This window comes from Camelus ferus, chromosome 5 (assembly GCF_009834535.1).
Source record: "Camelus ferus isolate YT-003-E chromosome 5, BCGSAC_Cfer_1.0, whole genome shotgun sequence".
NCBI lineage: Eukaryota > Metazoa > Chordata > Mammalia > Artiodactyla > Camelidae > Camelus > Camelus ferus.
The window spans coordinates 24,920,600-24,947,557 of record NC_045700.1 but is presented as its reverse complement, the minus strand read 5'-3'; the positions used below and the strand labels follow the sequence as shown (position 1 = coordinate 24,947,557).

Sequence of the window (26,958 nt, the reverse complement as noted above, 5' to 3'; positions counted from 1 at the left end):
GCAGCTGAAGTCCAAGCTGTTTCGTGTTGATATAATGGGAAGTCTTCAGCTTAGAAGAGTGAGCGGTTAAGATAGAAAGGCAGCTAGAGAAAGGGGTGTGCAAAGCGTTGTCCACGAGGGCTTCGACTTCGTCCTGGGGGAGGCCACCCCTGAGCCTCTTTATGCAGTGGAGTGACAGGGCCAAGGGCACATTTCACGTGAATCACCTTGGCAGTGAAGTAGAGATGAACTTAGGGGAACAAATTAAAAGGCAAGGACACAAATTAAAATACTGCGGCCATATCTGAGAACAGTCTCCAAAAAGGGGTGCATGGGACGCATTTCTCCCAAGGAGAGTACGAGAAAATTCACGTGGGGAGAAAAGGGATTGGAATTGTATTTCTAATTTTTTTATTTTCTACTTCAAAAATTGTCAATTTTTGACATGCATTTTACAATTTACTGATTAATACAGCAGTTCATTCTAAATAAAATAAACTGGAGGCAAAGACACAAAAATGCTTATCAGCGGGGGTGCAGGAAAACAGAAGCTCAGAGACCCCATCGTTCTGGACAAGAGTGATAAAAGTATGTTCTAAGCTTGTGCTTCTGCTGATGGAGAAACACAAACAGATTTGTGAAAGTTTAGAAGCTAATATCATCAGGGTTTGATGGCTGTTTGGACATAATGGTTAAGAGTTATCGAGTATATTCATGTGAGCATTCCTGTGTACTAGTCAAAAAACAAAGCAAGAATTGAATTTAGGGTTACGAGGTGAGGCAGCTCCATAAAAGAGGAAGTGGATCAGTGGAAGACAGAGGCATTCTAATAGCAAATTAAAAGCAGATGGGGAAAGACTATGTGAAAATTCTTTCTGCTATAAATCAAAAAGTACTTTAAAAAATATGGAAACAAACAAACAAAAATCCCTGAACTGCAGCACAAAACATTTGGGTTAGCTAACAGCAAGAATTCTGTTGGTCATCATTGTTTAAAAACTGTGTGAACACGGAAGGTTATCATTTTTGTTTGCTATGGTTTGAAGGTTCATCCTGTGTCATGCAGAAAAGACACCAAAACATCTTCTCTGGGTTCAGTGTTTTTCTCAGCTATCAAAAAGTTGACATGGTGTGTTTAATGCCCTCTAAATCAGAATTTTCCTCACTGCAGCTTATCACTCATGGTCATCTTAGTTAATTCTTTGATAATTCAGGCTTATATACCATATGAAGCAAAAAATTATACTTAGGAAGAACATGTTTTCACTACTGCAGAATAGAGGACTAGACATTTTGTAGAAGTCACAGATCTTTGATCCAATCTTTGATCCAGTTATCAAAAACTCCCATTTCTGTTGGAATTAGGACGTATTTCCAAGCAACATCAAATGCTCTGATATCATCAGAGTGAAAACTACAGGCTGACCCTGATGTGATTAGTACATGTGGCTGCCTCTGCGAGGATTTGGGGTTAATAAGAGAAGTCACACATCTGAAATATTCTCCCCAGTGGTGTGCTCTTATATAGTCTAACATTCTTGAAATTTAGTATATTTTGGTTAGAAAACAAAAACAAGGTCCTTGTCTTTTGGAGGTCACTGTTAAACTGTACTTTACCCTGAAAGTGAAGAAAAGCCTTGAGAACTGTCCTGTCTTATCCCTTCATGGGATCAACATGGGTAACTCATTCTTATCAGCCAGTTGTAACCTTGGAAGTCATAGAAGCCCAGCCTTGAGAAGATAAGATATGGAGGGTAGGTAAGCTAAGGAAAATCTCTGCTTCCTGTATCATGAGAGTCACCAGAATAGGCCTTGGGCAAAGTACTGTGAGCTCTTCACTTGGGATACTCTAAGCCTACAAAAACTGTAAGATAAGCAAGAGTGTGTAGAGATGTGTGTCTGTATAGTAGAAACTCAGCTGAGAAAACAGCTTCCTTATATCCTGGTTGTATTTTGAAATAATAAAAGACCACTCTAATTCTTTTAAATTAATGATTAATAATGTTATTAATATTATTATTAAATTATGATTTTATAATTCTTAATTAGGTAAAACATTAATATATAAATACATAATATTATTTTAGCAGAAGAACAAATATTAAATAAGCACCAAGAAGCAGAGTCCAGTATAAAGGTTAACTTAATTTTCTTCAAAGTTTTTGATCCTGAAAAGTTATGTAAATTTATTTGTATATGGTAAGTACATGTTGTTGTTAAATATTCTTATGGGGAAACTTGCAGTATATAGCAATAGTTAGCATTAATTTTCTATGAAATTTATTAACTCCTGATGCCATATATATAGATGGCTAACTGTACCAGAAACTGTATGTTCTTACACTTTCTCATTTCATCCTCACAAAACTCACTTTACAGATGAGAAAACTGAGGCTCAAAGAGGCAAAAAGTAACATGACTGAGGTTATATAAACAGGAAGCAGCATGGCTGGGATTTGAACCTTGGTCCAAATATTCACAGATCCTCCTTGGATCCATTACGGAATTATTCACTTTGTACATATTTCCTGTCATGTATTAAAATATTTAACATCAGAGGTGAAAGCACAAATTGATATAAATTGGATACACTACTGCCTTCAAGGAGGTTATTGCTAATTGGCAGATTAATGTATACAAACATGTAGTCATATTAAATAAATATGCATCTACAAAGATGCACATTGTAAGTCTGAGTCCTGTATAAATGTACAGGTCCTTTCATGATAAAGACTGCAGGCATATTGTGTTCAGTGGAAGGGCACAGATTGTGGGACATGAGGACACAGGATGGAAAAGCTTCACATTGGGCCAGTATGGCATTCATCCTGAATGGAGCTGTATTTCCAATATGGTAGCATATTACCAACTGTGTCAGTGCTCCTGGAAAGCCAAGGCAGGATCTGACATGCAAAATTTGGGGAAGGGGATTGAACTTTTCTTGTGGATAAAAGGGAAGGGAACAGGGGTAGACAGAAAGATTTCAGATCACAAGTCTGGTCTGATGCTTGTGAAAAGATAGGGGAAAAGGGGATTGGGTTGTAAGGCCCTCAGACCACAGGAAAGTTCTGAGAAATTTTCAGCCAGGTCAGAGGGAGAAGTCCTGAGTCTCGGGGGACAGACTGAGACTGTCAACCATTTGTGGGAGCAGCCAAGAAACCGTGGCCTAGGAGTTCTCACAGAGTGGGGCACAGATGAGGGCTGCCAGTCAACTCTACTCCAGGCAGGGAGCTCTCTGGAAGGTCTAAGCTGTGCATCTCTGTGGCTGCCACCTCTAAAATCAACACACAACAGGGTCTATAGAATGATGTCTTTGGCCTCCCAGCATACTCGACAGTCCCTCTAATGAGAGGTGAACAGGCTCAGAGCATGACCCTCCCATTCATCTGAGCCTTGCCCCCTCAACCTGCTGTAATATCCAGTGTGTGTTTTAACCATGAAGAGAATCCTGTGTGTGTTTGTCCTCTGAAAAAGAATCAAAGTCTTTGCTGGGAATCAAAAGATCTTTGGTGGCAGAGTAGGATGTTATTGGCATATGAGAGGCCGTGAAGGAATAAACAAAGGAAAGCAACCACTATGGGATGCTAGTGCTCGCTAGCCAAGAGGGCGATTGAGCACTTTATTGGCTGACCCATACCTTAAAGACTCAGCTTGTTCAGCGCCAAATGAGTCCTGCTTAGTGTCTTATCAACAGATTATCAAATGCAACAGCAAACCTTTACTGATCACCCATTGATTACACAGCTTTTTTCCTAGACTTGTGAATTTAATGAGGTGTTAGAAATAGTCTTCATCTAGATACTATTAAAATTGACCACCCACACTTGTAAGGAGTTTTGTAGTTTATAATGCACATTCACATTATTTTGAATATATGAAACTTGTGAAACAAGATATATGCACATGGCACTTGTATGATAGCTAAATTTTGATGAACACTCTATGCTGGATGATGTACCCAGGATGTTAGAGTGAATGCCGTATTTAATCAGTATAGCAGCCATATAAGATGCCACTATCCCCCCCCCCCATTTTACAGTTGAGGAAACTTATAATTAATCAAATTAAGTCATTCACCCAAGGTCACACAGCTGGCAAGAGAAAGAGTAGGAAACTGAATCAAAGTTGAATAACTACAAAGCAACTGCTTAAAGCAACTCCTCCTCCACATTAAGCAATATCTAACAGTATAGGTTAGCAGATGGCACGTGGCAAGTGATTACTTCAAACTATCAAATGCACCAAGAATTCAAAGAAGCAATAGTATCAGGTCCTTTATTTCTGATATGGTCCCAGTTATATTTGTTGAATGGATGACCAAATGAAGGAAAGGATTAAATGCACACATAGCAATTGTATGTGTGTAAAATCACAGGTGGGATGAGGGAAATATTCCTCAGTCTATGGGTCAGCTTAACAGGAAGTAGAGGCATGAACTCTATGAGAATATAAATTGGAAATGAAGGGAATGGTTTGCTATTGTGAACAAACTAGGCTAGATTGTCTGGTATTCAGCTGCTATTTACTTAATTTCTAATTGTCACATACTGTTGTAGTAAATTCTTTAGTCTGTCTCTATATAATCTATATATATACTCTGTATATAGTTTCAAATATTTTATATATATTTAAAAAGATATATCTCAATATACAGGCTCTATATATGTATTTATATAGAGAGATTATATATATGTATATAGTGTATATGTGTATATATTCTCAGTTATTCCTCAAAACCCATGGCTCATAGTCTATTGTGCCATCAAACGTGTGTGGAACACTCAGACTAAGTAACTTTCCCAAGGTCAAAAGCAAATAAGCTGTCCAGCCAAAATTCAAACCAGAACCATCTTGCTCCAAAAACCAACACTGTTTCTACTGTATGGCAGCACCAAATCTCAAATGTCATTTGTGAGTTCTCAGTCATTACATAGGGTAGCAAACCAATGTCTACACTGAATCATTTAGTAAAGAATTCAGAACTCCTAAAGAGAAATTGATGCTGTGAAGTTATCCAAGGGGCTATCATTTTAAAATCTAAAACTATCCTCATAATCCTCAAAGTCCAGTAGAGGCTGTCATTTAACATAATCTGATTCTTTATATTTTAAGGTAGACAAAACATTAATGAAATCTGTAGGAAATTAATCAAAATTGTGTTTTTCTTATAATTCAATCCCTTCCAAAATAAGAAATAATGTTAAGTACCATAAAATATTTGGGAAGATGTCCCTGAATAAACCATCAGAGTTCATACCCACTAATTCTTGACAAAACTCAAGGACTGTAAAATCTTAGATATGAATTGGTCAGTTGTTCTTGTTTGCTAACCTTGGCATTGAAGTATGACTAAATATTTCATGTCATTTGGTTTAACAATATTTATTGATCACTTAATACATAAAATTTGTTGTCAAAACCCTAGGGGAAAGGGGTTCAAAGTTTAATATGGCATAGCCCCTGACCTCAAGGAACTTTGTTTTTTTACAGGACATAAGCCATATAGAAGTGAAAACAAAAGAAGGCAGAATTTGAAATGTGCCAAAAGAACAGTATACACAATGCATTCTAGGAAAATACAAATGAGAGATAGTAGTTCTTGGAAGAATTATAGAAAGTTACAGGAATTTAAACCCAGCTGCTGGTACCAAAATCTGTATTAGTTTTCTATCACTATATAACAAATAACCCCCAAATTTCACGGCTTAAACATTTATCATCTCAACAGTTTCTGTCACACATCCTGGTGCAGCTTAGCTGGATGTCCCTGCCTTGAGATCTCTCACAAAGTTGTCATCAAAGTGTCATCTGGGATGCAATTTCATCTGAAGGCTCTACTGTGGAAGGAACTGCCTCTTACTCATGTGGCAGCTGGCAGGATTCAGTTCCTTTTGAGCTGTTGGATTGAGGGCCTCCCTCAGATCCTTGCCATCAGGGCCTTTCCACTGGATGGCTCCCAAGATGGTAGCTAGCTTCCCTCAGAGTAAATGAAGAAGAGTGCAGAATGAGCAAGATCTAAATCACAGTCTCTGTGTAATCTAAACATTTCATCCATTTGCCATACTATGTTCATCAGAAATGAGTCACTAGGTCCAGCCCACACTCAGGGGGAGGGGATCACAGAGGCACGAGTATCTAGAGGCAAGACCACTGGGGCCATCCAGGAGACTGCATGCCAGAGCACATACACCTTGAAGCAGGTAGAATTTTAACTGGTAGAAATGCAAAGAGTTGAGAAATACAGGCTGCAGGAAGAGAATGAGTTTATCTGCAGAAGTGAGGTCACACAGGGGTTTGCCTGAGAAGAGCAGGTAGTTAATCCAGCGTGTGGCACATCTGAATGCACGATGAATGTTAGAAAATGTCTTCAAAGTAGGTCAGGGTTAAATAATGTGATGCTACCAAGTTAGAGCTTTATTATTTTAAATTTTGGAATTTTTTTAAAACAAAGCAATAATAAGATCAGATGTGCTTCAAGAAAATTAACCTGGATGTCCTGTGAAGGTGTACAAGATCTTGTGTGGAGGCAAAGAGTATTTTAAGGAAGCTGTTCTAAAAAACAAAGACAGAGTAACTCTTAGGACCCAAACTTGAATAGAGGCAGCGGGAGCGGAAAGTAGGGCTACTATTAAAACAGCATACCTTTGCTTTACTGTGCATTTCCTATAAATGAATTTTTTCAACTTCTGATTCCCCAAATACCTAATATTATATGGATTTTCAAAGGTTTTCCAGTTTCTATTATTCTTTCCCCTAACTCTTTCATGCCCTGCTTCAGGGCAACTGTTACCTATTGAATGTCATGCTAGCAAAAACATTTGATCTGAACCTTGCCCACTTGCCCCTGCTGCCTCAAAGAAGGAAACATATGACCTGTCTTTGATCACACTTTTTTCCTAAAATGAAAACATCCTCCAATATGTGATTCTTATAAAAGGTGAGTGTTAAAAATTCTGGGATAAACCACATTTAAGCCCATGGACTCAGTTAGAGTTAATGAAAACATATTGGGATGAGAGAAGCTATTGCAAGGGTTGGTAGATATCTAATTCTTTTGCAAACATCAGAAAACCTGTCCTGCCTCAATACAGACAAAAGCTGGAATGAATGCACAATTAGTAGCAGTTCCTCAGGATTTTGTTCAATTATCTAATAAAGGAAACGAGAACCTCGGTACATAAATTTGCTCCATTACGGAAGCAACCTTCAGTGAGTAAGCCAGTCTGCTTTATTATTCAAATCATCAACGTGATGCTTATAAAATGAAACAAAGGCAGCTCTTTAATGATAAATATTACAATACAGCTACTTTTCACATATGCCCCCCCCACACATTGTGAACCATTCGCTGAAGTATAAATAAGAGACAACCAAGTGACAATTCAGATACAAGAAAAATAGACAAAGCCCAAAGCAGAATGGATTATCCCGTTACCGCTCTGACATTATTGCCACTTTTAGGGAACAGCTGACTCTAGTCATCAGTTTCCATCATCTGTTCCATTTTCGTTTGCAGACTTTTGTGGTGGAACTTTTCACAAAAGATGCTGGATGAAAATCAGAAAGACAAAGAAGTCTAGGACAGATAGGAAAAAAAGTCTAGGAGGCAAGCCTTCAAATTATTAGGGCTCTCTCTCCCTTTAATTTCAAGAAGGGGTGCAGTTCTTGGGAGACTCGTCTTTTGACGAATCATTCGAGACAGAGACTTGGGAGTCTCAGGCATCAACAGCAAGCTCACTGGCAGGCTCGCCCCAGTCTCCCGGACTGCTGCAGGCTGAGAGCACAAGGATGACGGCCCAGGAACAGTTTAAGAGACAAGCTGTGAGGACTGAAATCAGGGTCCGGGCTTCCGGAAATTTAAAAGCTGACACCTGTCACCAGAAGTACCACCATTAGCACTACTCACTTACATTTTTGCGTTGCTCTCCTTACGTTTGGACGCATTTTTTTTCTCATGAACTCAAAGAACAAGTTGCTCACATCCCGGCAAGCTTCCTGCAGACAGATTTGCCTGATTTATACAGACACCTTTCATGGAATCCCCATCACCTCTGCAGACTCCTGGCTTCTAGCTCTGACACCCATCTGCCCCCAGCTCTCCCTGATTCATGTCCAACAAACCCCTCATATTCCAGACATCACAATACAAAGCATGGAAATCAGACCTCTATTTTCAGTAGCACCTGGTAGAAGACCTTGACTGCACACAGTATACGACTTTCCCCAAGATCCTTGAGATCTACTGTATGCCTGGCTTCAGCCCTCATACCTACAGTCTTCCATATCCCTCTTCTTTTACTTACAGAAGCCTCCCTGTAGCGTTACTCTACAGGACTCGACAAATACCACAAAAATGACTCTCACAACTCATCAAGTTGTGTAATGCAATGATAGAGTCATCCTGCTTAAATAATGTTATTTTATTGCTAAAACAGCCAAAAGAGCATTATTTAACCAACTGAATTCACAAATTATCTGGAAACCTAATACCATTCACCCACACCCACACCTAATGAATGCTGAAACCATTGGGGAGGATTTTCAAAATGTTCCATAATTTCCCCAGAGTTCAGAGTAAATCCACACCCTGGCACAATAGATGTCCATGACCCCGGCTCTGAGAAGGATACATGTGATTTAATAGTAGCTATTTTCAAGTGAAGGACAGTATGCTAGACTCCTGACTCATCCTAAAGTATATAAAGACGGTGATATATATCTTGATTCTAACCTAGTAAATGAGTTTGATCATTTAAAGAGATAAATCAAAGTACAGGGCCAAGAATCAGAGTCATGTGGAATGTCCCCTTACTTAATTCTCTGACCCACCACCATGCAGACTTTTCCAGAAAGCACATGTCACAATGTATGTAAGTCACATTTCTTCACAGCTAGCATATGATTCTCCTTCGAAATGTCGTCAGGTAATTCACTCTCTAGCAAAGTAGACGAAACAATAAAGATAGTTAGTTACACATGAAGGTTTTTCCTCAGGGGCAATCATCTTAACGAGCATTTTTCCAAAATTAACGAATCTGTAGTTCAGTTAAAACATTGTGACTCTTGCCCTGCTCTCCTCGCCCCAAAAGAAGAGTAAAGACAGAATCTCATTAGAGAAAAATGCTTAAAAGGATAACAAATATCCAAATAAATTTCTCAAATATTCTAAGCTGACATAAAGGTACTGACATACATTTGGTCCTCACTATGTACCAACATAACACTGTGATTTAACTAATTATCCTGACATTTCTAACATAATCTAATAGATTATTTCAAAAATTTTCGTAGAGAGTAGGCATTTAATGAAGCTTCCTTGAAAAGGAAGCTGGATTATTTTTAATCAAATGACAATTGGTAGTTGGGAGCTGAATATACAGTCAGTACTCAGCTGGTCATGGCGTGGATAGACGTTCTCTTTTCACAAGAAATACTCCACAGGCATTCACGAATTTCAGCTGCTTTTCAGTTCTAACTTAACATTTTAAGTTAGTTTCGCATGAAATGACATCTAAATTGGCGTGCTAACACACCCTGTGAACATCATTCATGAAGACCAGCACAGAGAGTCACTTTTAGAGTGCTCCATGTAGGAATGACCATTTTTAACTTGCTTTTTTTTTTCTTCTACTGAAATATCATATTACTTATTTCTAATAGCATTGACTAATACATCCTGAGGGCCTGGTATGTGCCATGATCTTTAGAAAGATTATGTCTAATCTTTACAAGGTGATATTATTGTCCCAGGTTTTACAGGTGAAGAAGTAGAGACTCAGGGGACGAGTGAGGCCAAGGTCAGAATTCAGTCCCAGCTGCATCAAGATCCCAGAGCTCATCCTTCTCCTCCTGTTCCCCTCTGCCTGCATGAAGAACATTTTTTTAAACTCAATCATGGCTTTAGAAAAAAAGGAAGTAGAATGGTGCCAAATATTACATTTCCCTACCCCTTATCTACAAAGAACTTCAGAGTTAGATACAGTTTTTTTCATCCTTTTTTTGCCAACTTGAGCACACATGAATTTTGTGCAGCAAACAGGTGAGAACACAAACATTTACATAAATATACACACATATCCCTAAAAATGTATTTTCAGAAGTAGTAAATAACTGAATAAACAGACAGTGTTATAGCACTGGCATTTAAAAAATAATGGGATTTTCAAGTGATTATGAAATACTCAGTAGTGTGCTAGGTATTAGGGCAATTAAAAACAGCTGCAGGCATCATAATGTGAGACTGATAACATTGACATGGACACAAAAATCAAAGGACATGACATGCAGACACATATGGAACTTTATCTCAAGCAACTACTAATTTTAAAGAAAGTGCAAATTCATAAGACCCAAGAATTTTGTTGTATTAGTAATGAATGCAGTGTGAATGCTGGATGCTGTATATTTAAACTTTGTTAAGCCAAAAGAAAAGAAAAGAAAAGAATAAAAACACCAACACATTCTTTCCAGGTATGTGGGAAAGATTTAGAGGGAGAAATGTAATTTTTAAGAGTCCCTTCAATGGTGGGAGAGACGCACTGTGGAATATCAAGGCAGGGAGGCAGGTAGAAAGTGCAGTCTGAATAAAGACGCTGGAGTTAGAGTGTGTTTAACAGACCAAGTGGGTGGTGAGGAAGTCTGCCTGTTAAGAAGTGGAGGAGGCATTTATTATAAGCAAAGGATATGTCAAAATTACCCTTTTTAAATAGATGAATTAATGTTTCAACCCATAAAAGAGCCAATTTACTGAAAATTATCGAGTCCCTTCTGGAAAGCCAGTAGTGATTACAACCGCGAGAGCTGTCGTTCTGTAGCCTGGTACGTATATGCCGTCTGTGTTTATCCTTGTCACTAGCCTACTTCCATGCGATAATACTACAGCAGCTTTCAAGATGAACATTTGACAAGCCAGCTCACCGCCGACTGACACCTCCATTTCAGCTGGTCTGACATATATAAAAAGAAACTGAATGTTTATCCGTGTGCTTTCCGGATTTGACATATGTGTTCTATAAGAGTCACAGAAGAAAACTTCAGAAAAGAAATTAAGGAAGTGCACTTGTCAGTTTATTAATCAAAGTTTTACCTGCTTCACATTACGCAGAGACAAATTAAGCTGGCTACTACGGTGCTTCGAAAGCATCTGCTCCCAAAGTCAGAGGTAATGATAAACAAACGAGTTTCCTTTGTGGTTGATTTTCATCCAGCTGCATTTAATTATAAGAGTGCCATCAAAGAAAGCTCCCCATTAGCTGCTAATTCAGAAAGACTTCAGAAGAAACTCCCAGAGCCTGCAGTGATATCTCTCCAACTTCAACAATTTCCCGAGCTCTGCCAGTGTTTGTGAAGAGCCCTGTTGGAGTCTGGTTATCAGTCATGGCTGTTGGCGACTGCCAGGGCAGTGTGAGGTGTTTTTTCCCCCAAGACTACCTTGGTAATAATATGACCAATTAAACTTGAAAATTGACAAAATGTATGACATCAATATTTCATTCCAACTTTAGAATAAGGTAACAAACTACCTCAATACAGGAAGGAAAAAAAATCTCATCTTAATGCATATTTTAAGTAAAATGCAGCCTCAGTCATGTTATGTATCCATCTACAGTCACTACAGCTAAAAATAAAAGTGACACTGGTTGTTCAAATTCAGATTGAATTGATTGTCTCCTAAACAAATATCCCAAGCCTTGCAGAAGAACACTATTTCTACCCAACGTGATAATGATCATTATCAAACTTGGCTTATTGATCAGCACTGATTCTTAGAAATTCCCATGTATATAATCTCAGTTCAAGAGTTCCTAGCTCGAGATAGGAGAGTGGAGATACCAAAGTAGCACCTCTCTTTCTCATGCTTTCTCAAGTGTGAGTGATTCCTCACCCAAGTCTGGCTTCTGCCTGGCCAGGAAGCAAACACTAAATTAAAACCTTGCATGTGCAAATAATGCATAAATATATGTGTATCTTTGCTGATCCAAACAGAGTATGCTACCTCTCATTATTTGTCATGGGGTAGTCTGGGGAGGTACAATTAAAAGTGAAAATATATAACCTGGGAATGTATCCACATTTATTTAGTACTATCCTCTTTAACAAAGTAGTAAGCCACAAATAGAGAAGGTTCATGCAGAAAATGCTGAATGCAGAGTAACTCAGATTGGGAATGGTAGGTATTTGCCAGAGCTGGATCTGGCCAACCTCTAAGAACCCATAACACCACATAGTTTCCCGACATATGCACTTACTTGATTATTAAAGGTACATGACATTGGGAGAGAATGAAGGCAATTTTTGCCCACTGAAAATTTTGATACCATTGGAGGGTTTTATTTCTGTGTTTGCTTCTTTGTTTTTTAAGAAGGAACAAAATATCTCTAAATTAAGCTAATTTTTTAAACTTCTGAACCTCTTATTATTTCCAATCCTTGAGAAGCCAGTATTGTTTATGAGAGCTCTTTGACTTATCAGAAAGGAAAATGGAAGTGAGAGAGGACCCCATTGCTTTTGTGTGCTTGGTGGAAACTTACTTCCAGTCATCCATAGGAGTAAGCATATGACATTAATTTCGTCCTTGGCACAAAGATCAAATGATGTTGCCAATGTCATTGTTCTGTTTAGAACAATATTTGTGACGACTTGAACACTGCCCTCCTCCAATTGGCTTGAGAACAAGCATTATTCTTCTGTGCTTGGTTTCATAAAGCTGAGGTATGTCCTATTTCAACAAGAATGTCCAAGAAGGAACATGGTTTTTGGTGGTCTTCAGTTGAAACTAAGGACTTTCCAAATGTTGTTTTGGGGGAAGTGCATTAATGCCCATAGTCCCTCTTCTACTTTAAAAGTCTCCAGGCTGAGAGCCTGAGCAAATGCAGGCATGAGACCATCTTTTCAGATCTGATTTCTTCACTTATCTCTTTCCCTTTCTTTCAGATAACCAAATAAGTTTTGCAGTGAAATAAACATTTTGGGTCATGGAAGTCAATGGGGTACAAATCTTATTACCTTCCACTATCAAGGGCCTTCAGAGGATGCCAGTATTTCGGTTAAATTTCTCTAAATCAAATTCAGCATCTTAATTTTAAAGAATAATTTGTACTAGAACCCATATTCTCCCCTACAGGGCAGTTCTACCCAGAGGTGTCAGTTGTTTTTCTTATAGCTCATGTGAACCGTTGAGTATGCAAATATACTCATAAGGTACATTTCCATTTCAGAACATGAATAAAACCCCTAAGATTTCACCACTACATAAATACATAACTAAATGGAAAAGAAAAGTTCACATTTTCAGGAAGTTCCAGCAGGCAAAATGAATCCTAAAGACCAAGTACACTTGCAGATCCAGGCTGTTGAGTGCTCCAACTTGTTTCCCTGACCTTTCTGTGCGTCGGGGTCTAAATCTTTAGCTCAGAAATTAAACTTGCCTTAATCGCATTCTTGCTTTTTTAATACTAACTGAGAAAACTGATTGGAAAATACATTTAACTCTGCAGATAAGGAAATGTCCACTGGAAAATATAGACTCTGAAAGTAGAAACAAATGGAAGAGGTGGTGCACACCAGAGGCCTTCTTGTATTATGTGGATCTGTAAAGGTATAAGGAGTCAGTTACAGGTGCTTCAGGGAAGCAGAAATTGCAGCGCAGTAAACCCTAGGTTCAACACTCCATTTGACCATAGCAGCTCCAGTTTTATCTTTTTATATTGCAATTCTGAACAAGAATTTGCAGGGAAGAAAAAATGTTTACTGCTGAAAAAAATTTGGACTCATCTAGTTCAATACTCTGGTTCTACAAGGGAAAAAACCTCAAAGATGTAAGTGACTTGCCTATGCTCAACATTTACCAGCAAGACTAAGATTGGAACGTGAAAAAGGTTAGTATGTCTTTCGCCTGCAAGTTCAATGCTGCCTGTTTTGCAGTAGTTCAAAGGGAAAAAAAAATGATAATTTTTATTATGTTTAACCCCACAACTAAATTTTATTTCTACCTATCATCTTATCTTTCTGTAATTGTTGGACACGGTCAAACGTTACTCTCTTATAAATTATTTTCTTGACTTCACAGCATTCTACATGTATTTCTGGTCTATATTTCTGGACCTTACAAAATCATAAGGTTGCAAGTTGCTCTCACAGAACTAGGAACAATTCATTTAACTTGTTTGGCGTGCTGCTTATCACATCAATATGCAAATGTGATTGCTTAATAAATATCACTTATTGATGTTGACTTCAACTGCAACTTCCTCTGCAGCTTCAAAATTAGGCTTAAAATTATTCTAAGTTGTGAGTTTTATTTATTTTCACAGTAATAGTCACCCAACAAATCCTTGCTAAATAGTTCCTGTGTGTAGCAAAAAATTGCTAACCCTCCTGATTTTCACATGAACATGGGAAACATAGGGACATGATTATGTAAGTGTAAATATCAATATGTTACTGGAATCCAAGAGAAAAGAGATAATTTCCAGCCAGGAAACACAGGAAGACTCAGGCAAGCATATTTGTGGAGGTGGCAGCTTTATAGCTCTCCCAGAGGAATGGGTAGAATTTCAACGCCAGAAAGAGAAAACATTTTCCAGGTGGTATTTAAGCTGGTTCACCAGTCTTAACAGCTAAGGCTACTGGGCTCCATGTAAAATGTGCCTGCAACAATGTGTCAGTAACCAAGAAATTCTAGATTTTCGATCTCTCATCTTCACCTGGAAACTGCCCTCAGATCTTGTGTTCCCGTTTCTCATCCTGTGGCTCTCAATTGAGGCTCTGGATCTCTTCCCTTTGGTTTGACACTGCATCTACACTGCCTGCCAGGCTTTCCATTTTTGTTCCACACAGACATGGTCTCTCAAATCACCTTGAATCAGGGCTCCTCTGCCTATAGGCCATTCCAGTCCCCATTCATGTCAAGCCCAGGTCCTCCAGCCCCCCTGCCTGGCAGATGGTCTTCTAATATCATGGGAGAGAGAATGATGTGAGAAACAGAGATATGTATTGATTTTTTTTGATTTCAAAAGTTTCGATTTTTCCCATTGACCACTCCATCTAACTATACTCTGTAATCTTTCCTTTTTCTGTCCTTTGAAGACAAATCCCACAAACTTCTGATTCAGTGTTTTAAATCTAGTCTAGATCAAAATATTAATTTCAAATCCAAATTAAAGTATCTCTTTCCTCTTACCTGAATGTTGGTTTGTGGCGTGGGCTCTGCAACAGAGAAAGATAGCATCGTTTGCTCCATTTACTACTTTTTTGGGGGGGGGGTGTACTTTCACTGCCTCTTTGCCTTTCTCTCAGCTGTTCCACAATTTCTGGATTTCCCTTGTGTCTTCACATTGCTGGGCTCTCCAAGGGGATAGGGGTGAGGTGAAAGTGTGAGGGGCAGCTTCCCAAATGCTGATCCTTATACTTTTTGTGGGTTCCTCAGAGCCCCCGTTGACCAGAGGTTTCCTAAGATAGACAAGCATTCTGTGGCTGGCCTTTTTCTCTCTCTTCTCTTGCTCCTGGCTGTCTGCCCAACATTTTCTTTTAGGTGTGGTTCCCATGACATGGGAGGTCTGGCACATCCTTGTCACGCAAAACACTGATGGTGCAGGTGGCCTGCTACTGCTGTCCCTGCTTGCTCTGTGTTGCCGATGCTCCAGCCATTTCTCACTCAGAAGTCTATGTTGCATAACGTTAAGCAAATCCCATGACATGCATGTAAAGCTCTCAAAGAATGTTCTTACCTTCCTTTACTGAGTGTGAGCCTCATGAACTTCTAGGCTCAGCAAGCTTTCTTTGGGAGAGAAAAATGTCAGTCTCCCCTTTTTATTGATACTCCAACGTCTATAAGCAATTTTCTTACTGTCCTTCTCGGTAGGTTTGTAAGTAGAGGGAGAGGATAAATCAGAACACTCTCCCTCAATGTCTATAGCTTCCCACTTATTCAGTACGTTCCAGTATCTAGTCATCTGTTTACATAGGCTGGCTGGGGCGTGGGGGGAACTGTGTATGTCCTTTTTCGGATAATGGGACCACTTGCTGCCACCTCTTTGTCTTAGCCTTGTCTCCTCATACAAACTTCTGAAGCAGCAGGAGACATTCCATTCCACACTGTTTACAATGATACTTATGTAGGCGGGTAGTGACAAAAAAGGCTGCAGGAAGGTGTCATCTATGGAGATGGAAGTGTATTTAAGAGGGTATGGGGTAAAAATAAAGGTTTTGGAGCAAGGGAATGCTAATGTTTGAAGTACAAAAATTGAGTCTTCCATGCTTTACTTAAATATGTAGACTCTTAAAGTTGGAAGATCATAATTTTAATAGTTTTAAAAAAATTACTTTGCTTTCTTATGAATGCAGTAGTCATGTTTGCTGCTCAACAAATATGCCCAGTCTCTTTCTTGGCAGAAGGTAAGATTGCACTTCTCTGCCACCTTGGAACAGAGGTAGCCACACAGCTTATTTGTACTATGAAATGTGAATGTCAACTGTTATAATACTTAATGATAAGAAACTCAAAAATCTTCCAGTAATAGGTACAGGCAAGGATGTCTCCTCTCATCTCTCCTTTTCAGCATTGTAATGGAAGTTCTAGCTAACGTAATAGGACATTAAAATAAAAGAAACAGTATTTAGATTGGGAAGGAAAAAATAAAATGTCTTTGTTCACAGATACTGGGCTCATGTATGTAGAAAATCCAGAACAATCAACAAAAAGACCTCCTGGAACTAATAAGTGATTATAGCAAGGTTGGAAGATACAAGGTTAGTATACAAAAGTTGATCACTCTCCTATACACAGCAATGAACAAATAGAATTTGAAATTAAAATACAATATCATTTACATTAGCACTCAAAAAATTAAATATTTAGGTATAAATTTAACAAAATATGTCCAAGATCTATAGAAGGAAATCTACAAAACTCTGATGACCAGAATAAAAAACTAAATAAATGAAGAAATACTTCATATTCATAAATAGAATTCAATATTGTTAAGATGTCAGTTCTTCCCATATTGATCTACTGATTCAATGCAATTCCAAACAAAATCTCAGCAAGTTATTTTTTGGATGTTGGTTGATAACCTCATTCTAAAGTTTTTATGGAGAGGCCAAAGACCCAGAATTACTAACACAATATTAAAGGAGAAGAACAAAGTTGGAGTCTCCCACTACACGAATTCAAGGCTTACTATAAAGCTATGGAAATCAAGACAATGTGGTATTTGTGAAAGAATAGATAAATAGGTCAATGGAACATAACACAGAGCCAAGAAATAGACTCATATACATATAATCAAACAATCCTTGAGAAAGAAACAAAGGCAATAACACGGAGCAAAGAGAGTCTGTTCAACAAATGGTGCTAGAAAATCTGAACATCCACATGCAAAAAAAATAAAAATAAAAACCTAGACACAGAACTTAATCCTTCACAAAAATTACTTCAAAATGAATCACACACCTAAATGTAAAACAAAAACTATAAAACTCCTAAAAGATAACATAGAAGAAAATCTAGATGACCTTGGGTATGGTGATGACTTTTTATATACAACAAAGGTACAACGCATGAAAGAAATAATTAATGAGTAGGAAACTAGTCTTCATTAAAATTTAAAACTTTTGCTCTGAGAAAGATAATGTTAAGAGAACAATAAAGCAAAATCACAGACTGAGAGAAAATATTTACAAAGGACACAATAAAGGACTGTTATCTGAAATAAACAAATAATACTTAAAACTTAACAGAAAGAAAACATCCACTCAGTTATAAAATTGGACAAAAACTATAGCAGAATCTTACCAAGGAAGATACACAGATAAAGACAAATATCATATAACTCAGCTTCTATGTGGAATCTAAAAAAAGAGAAAAAGATACAAATGAACTTATTTACAAAACAGAAAGAAACTCAGAGACATAGAAAACAAACTTATGGTTACCAGAGGGGAAAGGAAAGGGAGGAAAGAATTTGGAATTTGAGATTAATAGATACACTTGCTATATATAAAATAGACAACCAACAAGGACCTACTGTATAGCACAGGAAACTATATTTAATATCTTATAATAACATATAATGAAAAAGAATCTGAAAAAGAATATGTATATACATATGTATAACTTAATCACTCTGCTGTACACCTGAAACTAACACAACATTGTAAATCAGCTATACTTCAATAAAGTAAATAAAGAAGATACATAGATGGAAAACAAGAATATGAAAAACATATGTGGTAAACAAGAGATACTACATCATATGTGATCTGGAAAAGGCACATTAAAACAACAGTAAGATACAACCACACACCTATTAGAATGGCCAAAATCTGAAATACTGAGAACAACGAATGCTTTCAAGGACATGGAGCAAGAGTAATTCTCATTCATTGTTCTTGGGAATGCAAAATGATGCAGCCACTTTGGAAGACAGTTAAGCAGTTTATTTTTTTTTTTTTATAAAACTAAACAGACTCTTCCAGTCCAGCAATTGCACTCTTTGGCACTTACCCAAGAAGTTGAAAATTTATGTCCACACAAAGACATGCACACAGATGTTTGTAGAAGTGTTGTTTATAATTGTCAAAGCTTGGGAGCAACCAAGATGTTGTAGGTGTTCAGTAGGTGAATGCATAAATAAACTACAGTACGGTCAGACAATGGAATATTGCACAGCACAGGAAAAGGTGAGCTGTCAAGCCAGGAAAAGACATTGAGGAATCTTAGATGCATATTGCTAAGTGAGAGAAGCCAGTCTGAAAGGATGCACACTGTCTGCTTCCAATTATATAACATTCTGAAAAAGGAAAAACTATGTAGGCAATAAAAAGATGAGTGGTTGCCAAAGGTTAGAGGAGGAAGGATGAAGAGGTAGAGCACAGATTTTTACAGCTGTGAAAATATTCTGTGTGATACTATAATGATGGATACATGCCATTATGCATTTATCCAAACTCACAGAACATACAACACCAAGAGTGAACTGTAATGTAGGCTATGGACTTTGAGTGATTATGATGTACCAATATAAGTCGATCAGTTGTAACATATGTATCACTTTTGTGTGTAATGGGGTAGGTTATGCATGTGTAGGGCAGGGACTATATGGTAAATCTCCATACCATCCTGTCAATTTTGCTGTGATCCTAAAACTGTTTTAAAAAAATAATCTTAACGAAAAAAAAGGTAAAATAAAAAATGTAAATGGAAGTGACATATGGAAGCTTTAAGAGCCAGTGCATGGTGTGTAATATCCTCTCTGCTTTTCTGCCACAATTCCAGAGAATGGCTACTCTCTTATCCTGGTGCTATAGACTGAATATTTGTATACTTCCAAAATTCATATTTTGAAACTTAATCCCCAATGTGATGGTATTTGGAGGTGGGGCCCTAGGGTGGCGATTAGGTCATGAAGGTAGAGCCCTCATGAAAGGGATTATAAAAGCAAACTCCAAGAGCTCCCTTGCCCACGTTAGGACACAGAAAGAAGATGGCTGTCTATGAACTAGGAGGCAGGTTCTCACCAGACACTGAGTTTATTAATGCCTTGATCTTGTAACTTCCCAGACTCCAGAACTGTGAAAAACAAATGTTTGTTCTTTAAGCCACCCAGTTATGGTATTTTTGTTGTAGCAGTCCAAAGTGACTAAAACCAGAGTGAGGCCCACACAAAACAGAGACTCCACCCACTCTGTAATTCACACTCAACATTAATGAATAAAAATCTGTTACTTTAAGCTACTGGATTTTGGGGGGCTGTTTGTTACTGTAGTACATCTACCTCTCCCTTCTCATGTAATAAATATATGAATATTTTATACTGCAGAGCCAAGTAGTATACTATGGCTGAATTCTCCAAACTTCTTAAACTTCTCTACATTATCTTCAGCCCCGTGCTGCTCAAAGGAAATAGATTTCCCCTTTTATATTCCAGCAACTATTTAAAATTATGCTGTAAATTAGTCTCCATTTTCAGTTATATTTCTCTTTATTTATGGTCTTAATTTTATTTACCATAATGTCTTAATATGAATTAATACCATGTATGTGTTTGGTTTTCTTAAGAATGGTGATCTTGGATTGTGCCTAAGATATCGAAATGAAAAGACCCTAAACACATCTCCTCTCCTGAGCACATAAAAATCACAACTATCTGTAGAACATCGATGAAAAAGACTGGGACCTACCAGAAAAGGTCTTCTACAACTAAAGACATAAAAAAGGAACCACAATAAGACTGGTAGGAGGGATGGACTAGCAATATAATGAAATCCCATAATCCCTGAGTGAGTGACACACAAATGGGAGAAAAATTATATTGCAGAGTTTCTCCCACAGGAGCATTGTGAGCCCCATGTCAGGCTCCCCAGCCTGGGGGTCTGGCACCTGGAATATAAACCCCCAAAGCATTTGGCTTTGAAGTCTAGTGGGGCTTAACTGGAGGAGCCCCACAGGACTGAGGGAAATAGAGACTTCATTCTTAAAGGGTGCACACAAAATCTCACATGCAAAATAAGTAATTTGATAAGAGCCTGAACCAGGCCTATCTGCTGGTCTTGGAGAGTCTCCTGGAGAGGTGGGAAATAACTGCAGTTTACCCTGGGGACACAGACACTGGTTGTGGATATATTAGGGAACATTCAGCTGCATGAATGCTGCTGCTATGGTGGCTGATGTATTGGATCATTAGCTCCGAGACTTAGCCCCCTCAAAAGCCTGCAGAAGACAGTGCTAGGATGCCTCAGGCCAAACAACTAACTGGGCAGGGATACAACCCCACCCATTAGCAAACAGGCATCAGCCCCTCCCAACAGGAAGCCACACCAAGTCTCTAGACCAGCCTCACTCACCAGGAGGCAGACCTTAGTAGCAAGAAAACCAGGATCCTGCAATGCAGGTCAGACCTTACCCTGGGACCAGCTGGGCCTTGGCCCACCAGTAGGCCAACACAACTTTTGGGATGCCCCAAACCCCACACGCAACTGTGTCAGGAACCAACCCCCTTTCCCAATGATCTGAAACAAGCTCTGGGATCCCTAGGCCCTGCATCCAGACTCCAGGAACCAGCTCTGCCTATTGGTAGACTGGCACTAATCCCAGGATCTGGCTTCACCAGCCAGTGGATGGGTAACAGCCCCAGAATCTTTGGGACTCTGACCCCCCTCCAGTGAGCCAGCACTAGTCATGGGAGCCCTCTAGGATTCTCCAACCAGGTACATCTTGATCAGGCTCCTCTAAACAGCAGCCAGCAGCACCCATACAAGGCAGAGCTTGGCAACCAACCAGAATAGGAGACAACAAAGCCTACCAGACCACCCATATGGCCTTCCACAACATAAGGACCCACTCAGCCCTCTCAGGGGGAATTCCTAGAATATACAGCTTGGGTGACAAGAGGTGAGTGCACTGCTGGGACACATGGGATGACTCCTACAGAAGGCCACTTCTCCAAGGTCAAGAAATGTAACATATCACATACACAAAAATACAGAAAACAACTTGGACAAAATGAGGCAGCAAAGGAATACATTCCAGACCCGAAGGAAAAAGATACAACCTCAGAGGAACTAAGTGAAGTGAAGACAGGCAATCTATCTGGGAAAGAGTTCAGAAGAATGATCATAAAGATGATAGGAGAACTTGGGAGGAGAATGGATAAACACAGCAAGAAGTTAGACATTTTTAACAAAGAGTAGAAAATGTAAAAAATGACCAGAGATGAAGAACACAATAATGGAAATGAAAAATACACTGAAAGGAATCAATATTGGACTAAGTGATTCAAAAGAATGAATCATTGATCTAGAAGACAGAAAGTAGTGGAAATCACTGCTGCTGAACAGAAAAAAAGAAAAAAGAATGAAAAGAAAGGACAGTTTAAGAAACCTCTGGGACAATGTCAAATGCACTAATATTCATATTATAGGGTTCCTGGAAAGAGAAGAGACGGAGAAAGGGTCCAGGAAAACATGTGAAGAGGCAATAGCTAAAAATCTCCCTAACCTGGGAAAGGACATAGTCACCCACTCCACGAAGTGCAGAGAGTCTCATACAGAATCAACCCAAAGAATATACCAAGACACACTGTAATCAAAATGACAAAAATTAAAGATAAAGAGAGAATACGAAAAGCAGCAAGGGAAAATAACATACAAGGGAACTCCCATAAGACTATCAGCTGATTTTTCAGCAGTAACTCTGCAGGCCAGAAGGGAGTGGCATGATATGTTTAAAGTGATGAAAGGGAAAAAACCTACAAAAATACTCTACCCAGCAAGGCTCTCATTCAGATTTGATGGAGAAATCAAAAGCTTTAAAGACAAGCAAAAGCTAAAAGAATTCTATACCACCAAACCAGTTTAACAAATATTAAAGGAACTTCCCTAGGTAAAAAAGAAAAGGTCACAACTAGAAACAAGAAAATTATGGAATGAAAAATCTCACCAGTAAAAGCAAACATACAGTAAAGGTAGGAATTACCCACAAACAGAGCTAGTAAAGAGGTTAAAAGATGAAAGTAGTAAAATCATCTCTATACACAATAAGCAGTTAAAGGATACACAGAACAATTAGATGTAAAATATAATATCGAAAACAGTATAGTTGTGAGAGGAGGAGAGTACAAATGTAGGATAATTAAAATGTGTTTGAAATTGAGGTCAGCAACTTAAAACAATCATATATACACTGTTACACAAAAATCTCAAAGTAAATGCAAAAGAAAAATCTATAATAGATATATACACATGCACACACACAAAATGGAATCCAAACATAATACTAAAGATAGTCATCAAATCACAAGATAAGAGAGCAAAAGAAGAGAGAAAGACCTACAAAAATAAATTCAAAAGAATTAATAAAATGTCAGTGAGAACATACATATTATAATTATCTTAAATATAAATGGACTAAATGCTCTAAGCAAAAGACACAGACTGGCTGAATGGATACAAAAACAAGACCCATATATTTGCTGCCTATGAGAGACTCACTTCAGATCTACAAACATACACAGAGTCAAAGTGAGGGGAAGGAGAAAGGTATTCCACACAAATGAAAATCCCGAAGAAAGCCCAAGTGACAATACTTATATCAGACAAAATAGACCTTAAGACAAACACTGTTACAATAGACAGAGAAGGACACTATATAGTGATCAAAAGATAAATCCAAGAAGATGTAACAGTTGTAAATATATATACACCCAACATAGGCAAATTCTATATCGCCTTATTATTTAAGGTGATTATTAACAGACAGTAAAGAGAAATCAACAGTAACAATAATAGTAGGGGACTTCAACACTCCACTTGCATCAATACACAGACAGAAAAATCATTAAGGAAATACAGGTCTTATATAACACATTAGATCAAACGCACTTAACTGATATTTATAGAGCATTCCATCTGAAAGCAACACAATACACAGGTCTATATGATTAAAGTAACATTTTATCAAGAGAACAACCTGAGAACAATGATATTTTAGTAATCCAACCAGGAGTACCTATTTCTAAGCTCACTGAATTTCAAAGTAACACATGTTTCTTGAAAAGCTGCTATGTGTAAACTGCTGTTTCAAAATGTTTGTCATTATCTCAAGCATCACATATTCCCCTACTTATTGCCAAAATGTTTTAAGCATAGCCTTCAATACTGTGTAGTAAAAGAATCCTTCACGCCTCAGTCTATTCAGCTACAGCTGGTCTGTGAACAACATGGGGATTAGGGTTGCCCACTCCCTCCTAAGTCAGAAATCCAACTCTGGAGTCAGCCCTCAGTAGCCAAGTTTCCTCTGTATCTGCAGTTACACACCTCAGACTCAATCAATCACGGATCGTGTTGAATTGTAGCATTTACCATTGAAAAGATCTATATACAAGTGAACATGGTCAGTTCAAACTTGTGTTCTTCAAGGGTCAAATGTATTATAATTTCCCAATGTTTTGATACGCTGACCAAAACAAAGGTAGCTGTCCCAAACAAATTATTTAATGGATTCTACATCTATGCCTCCAACCGCTGCTGCCCTTCCCTTAGCCTCATCTGGGGAAACCTTCTTAATATTTCTTTTTCCTCCACTAATCCTTTCCCCTAATATACTTCAAAACCATGTTCCAAACCTATGTCTACTGGGATGTCTTGCTTAATTTACCCCAAGCCAATTCTGGTCACTGTTTTATTCTGGAATGCATTTTTGCTTATAAAATTATCTAATTTCATTGCCACAAAATATATTTTATAGGTGAAGAAACTGAAGCCTAAAGATGTACAGACCTTTGCCCAAGACCAAAGTTATTTAGGAGAAAGTCAGGGTTAAAATCTAGGTCCCCTGGCTCTCCATTTGTTTTGATCCTTCTTTAAGTTGACTTATAGAGTATCTTTTTCCTTCTCACATAGAATGTAGCAATTTTAGATGATTTTTTAAAAATAATACTAATAAGAAACTATCATTTATTATGAAATGTACATTAACATATTTGCTTCTCAATCCAATGAGATAGGTATTATAATTATCATTTTTAGTACTTTACATATTAAAATTTTGAGATAGAGGGAGCTTAAATAACTTTTCCAAGATCACAGAGTGGCTAACTTGGATTCCAGCCCAGGTACTCTAGTTCCAAGGCCTATAACTATAACCAGTATTAGAGAAATATTTTGTACCCAAATAAACTAGAGGAACTGTCCATCTGTCTAAATATCTATTTATCTATCCATCTTCAAATTAGCATAGACTTTTTCAAGTCAGTCAGCTTGGAATATTACACATTTATGGCAAGGATATTGATATTCTCTCAGAATATTTTCACACCTGAGCTTCTGGAATTAACACGAGAATATCTGTGCACTCTTGAATATTCTCAAGAAGAGCAAACTTTTCCAATGTAGACAATTTCTATTTTGAAACTAGTCAAAAGTCAGTCACAGCAGGGCTAACAAGTGAGATGGCTAATTAAATTTTACAAAATATTGTTCAGTAAAAAAGTGCACTAGGAATATAGACGAATAGGACTATTTTTAGAGGAACGATTCATACACTTCCCATACTAAAACAAGAGTTCCGGAAATAACTTGAGTGGTTAGCATCCTATAAAAACCTAAACAGACTCTAATAGTAAACATTCACTTTCTTAGCATTCACTTCACCTTCTTCCAGCAATATACCCTAGTTTCTTTAGATATATCACACTTCATGTGGTCTTCCTGATGCTCTGCCAGAATCCAACAACGGGCACGTGACCCAGCATTAAGCAAGGTGAGCACCCATTCACTGGCCATCATGATTGGTTCAGAAGTGAACACATGGCTGAAGACTGTCTAGTCACAGTGAATCTTAGTCTTTGTGCTCTTGCAACCACTCCCAACATGGAGTTGTGAGCCAGTGAGATTCTGGCTAGGAGAGCCAGCTTGCTACAACATGGAACCTGAGTATAAAATCAAAACATGGAGAGAAGCAGGGTCTAGCAAAGGGATTAAGAGAGATCACGTCCTTAGAATTTAGTTTGAGTCCCTGTATCAAACTAAGCCTGAAACCAACAGTGCCTCAGGACCAGATTCCATTTTCTGTCACTTGCAGAAAGATTTAACCAATGTATAGCTCGAAATGACTCTACAAAAAGATACCATTCACTGGCTGTGAATCACTCACCACTAGTGTCTGTAGTATTGTTGGTATGTACAGTAGGGATTTACTATTAATCTATTATAATATACTTCTGGAAAGCTTTTAGACCAAGGCATTCTGTCTTTACTCAAATCCCTGAAAATATCTGACTTGCATAAATTTAATTTCAGAGTCATATCCATGTAGCTTTGTCTTTTTTCTATGAGGGTGAGACTAAAGAGGTGGGGAAAGAGCAGGAAACTAAATTTTATTCATATAGATATTTTATATACATTTAGTAAATTAATCTTGCATACATAGATGCAATACCAATGCCTTTTAAAAATTATCTTCAAGTTTACAAGTGAGAGCTATAACTAAAATACTCAAATATCACTAGATTGTTGATTTTGAAGGTCAATTTAATCTGGAGAATCTGAGACATGGTTAAGCATTTTAATCTGATTTTACGGATATGATCTGAAAGTCACTCATGATTGAGGCTGATTCTTTGTATCTTGCAAGACAAAATTATATACAGCCAGTCATTTTAAAGTGATATAAATCCAAATTAAATTTAAGGAGATAAAATACATAATAAACTAGAATTATTATATTATGTGAAATATAATCTATAATGTCAAAATAGCCTATATCTCTCCAAGAAGTCTAGGTATATCATTTAATAGCTGCCCAAAGTATACCAAATTCACCTAAATAAACTATTGTTTCTTATTTAAACTGAACACGGCAATTTTATATTTCTTCATCACCACCTCTAGTGATAAAAATTGCACTGCACTGCTCTGTGATATTTAAGCTATATTAGATTTAATTTTCACACATCCATTTAAGTTATATTAACATAGATATTTTTTTTCCCTGAATTGGGTTTCTGTTCCTTCAAAAGAAAGTTGAAATTTGAAGACAGTGGCCTTCAAATAGAAACACAATTTGACCGAATAACAAACTGATTTATTATAAACTATTTCAAACTGTATTTATACATATATATATACACACACAACAAGGCATATATATATAATGGCAATGAGTAGTATTCTAAGCAAAAAAGAGCCAACTGATATAAGCTTTCTTCTAAGAAATTTTTTCCCTAATGTTAAATGTTATATATTATTTTCAATTATTTCAATTATTATTAATTATTCAATTACTTCAAGTCCAAAAACATACCACACGAAGTTTTGGACATTCTGAATGAGTAACTTTCCCTTTATAAAATGAAACTTTCACTTGTAGCCTCTGAATTAAAACTATCCAACAACAAATCTCCTTTCATCTTTACTAACAGCGCTACGAACTTGCATGCATGCTTCCCTGATCACAATCACTGGGGGCAGGTGACTTAAGTT

General features: G+C 37.7%; 1 long non-coding RNA gene across 1 annotated transcript in view; it reads right to left on the bottom strand.

Moving 5' to 3' along the window:
* The window catches only part of LOC106730492, a 654,858-nt gene that overhangs the window by 257,535 nt on the left and 370,365 nt on the right, over positions 1–26,958 (bottom strand). The gene's annotated exons all lie outside the window — the stretch shown is intronic.